Source organism: Papio anubis, chromosome 3, assembly GCF_008728515.1.
Source record: "Papio anubis isolate 15944 chromosome 3, Panubis1.0, whole genome shotgun sequence".
Lineage (NCBI taxonomy): Eukaryota > Metazoa > Chordata > Mammalia > Primates > Cercopithecidae > Papio > Papio anubis.
The window spans coordinates 145,278,092-145,279,951 of record NC_044978.1 but is presented as its reverse complement, the minus strand read 5'-3'; positions in this window follow the sequence as shown (position 1 = coordinate 145,279,951).

The following is a 1,860-nucleotide window of genomic DNA, read 5'->3' as shown; positions in this document are numbered from 1 at the left end:
TGGCATTATGGCTGACCTAGCAGAAGTTTTCTACACAAATGGTCAAGTACTAGAAGGAATATATGGAGACATTAAATTGTAAATTTCTTATGGTGGTAGATTTATGGATGAGTAGTATTTTTTTTGAGATGGAGTCTTACTCTGTCACCCAGGCTGGAGTGCAGTGGTGCGATCTCAGCTCACTGCAACCTGTGTCTCCAGGGCTCCAGCAATTCTCCAAGCCTCCCGAGTAGCTGGGACTACAGGCATGCAGCACCATGCCCGGTTAATTTTGTTTTTGTATTTTTAGTAGAGACGGGGTTTCACCATGTTAGCCAGGACGGTCTCGATCTCCTGACCTCGTGATCCCCCCGCCTCGGCCTCCCAAAGTGCTGGGATTACAGGTGTGAGCCACCGTGCCTGGCCACGCCCAGCTAATTTTTATATTTTTTAGTAGAGACAGGGTTTCGCCATGTTGGACAGGCTGGTCTTGAACTCCTGACCTCAGGTGTCTGCCCACCTCGGCCTCCCAAAGTGCTGAGATTATAGGCGTGAGCCACTGTGCACAGCCTTTTTTTTGTTTTGTTTTGAGATGGGGGTCTCACTTTGTGGCCCGGGCTGGTCTTGAACTCTGGGGCTCATGCAATCCTCCCACCTCAGCCACCCAAGTAGCTGGAATTACAGGCATTAGCCACTGTATCCAGCCAAAGCCCTCTTATTTCCAGTTTTATAACTCTACAAGGATAGTAACTGAGGGACAATAGAGGAAGATCTATATTTCACTTGTACTGAGTGTACCTCTTATTATCTACTACTAGTTTTGTCATCTCTCCTATGTCCTCAGCCCTTTCTCTGTACCTTAGGAATACGAGACATTTTTTCTTTCATTGTAAACAGTGCAAACTGCTAGCTATGCTGAACACAAATTGGTTGGGAAGAGCTTTATTAAAAAAAAAAACTACCTATAGTGCTTCCTTATTTCTTAGATGCACTTTTTTTATGTTTAAATGCTTTCGAAAAGAGAAACATATATTAAATGCACTGGGTCTTCCTGCCTGCCTCTTGATAGCCCCAAAAAGCAGCTTTTAAATGTATGATTTATCTTAAAATTGAAGTCATTTTTTAAAAATCTAGAAAACATGGTCTATGTCTTATGTCTATCATTTGCCAATCCCACTCCCAACCCAGGTAAGCCCAGCATAGTGTGTGCCACGTAGTGGGTGCTCAAAATATATTTGTGAATGATATATGAGTATATGTAGTAAGATGAAATTTAATGAGAACATGCACTGCCCTCTCTCACGTTTATCTTTTCCTTTTTCCACATATTCTTGTGACTACCCAGTTAATGAACTGCTTATAGGAAACAGGAGGAAAACTGACTTTACCATGGGAACTAAGTGCAGTAATTTCTTCACATTATGTATCATTTTTATTGTGCTATTTTTAACTTTAAAATGTCTAGATGTCAGACCTTGCTTCTGGGGAAACATTATTGACAAAGGAATTGCCAAGCAAGTTTTAAAATGTTGAGGAAGTACTTGTCAATAGTTAATGTCATGCTAATTATAAATTCAAACTAGATTCTTGAATCTCAAGGTGAACCATGCTTATGAGAGAGTTGGGTGACCTGTTGTGGCCCTGGACATTACAGAAATCATTTAAGTTCTTTCTTCTCTGCAGGGAAGCTTAATTTGTATTTCTAGTGGTAGTGACTAAGGCTGTAGGGCTGGGCCTTAGATGGAAGGCAAGCAGGAGAACTGAAGGTGCACAGGCTTTGAAATCCAATGAAGCTGGGTTCAGACCCTGACTTGAACAGTTAGTAGCTGTGTGACTTAGCAAGTTAAATGGTCTCTTTGAGGCCTCAGTTTTCCTATCTGT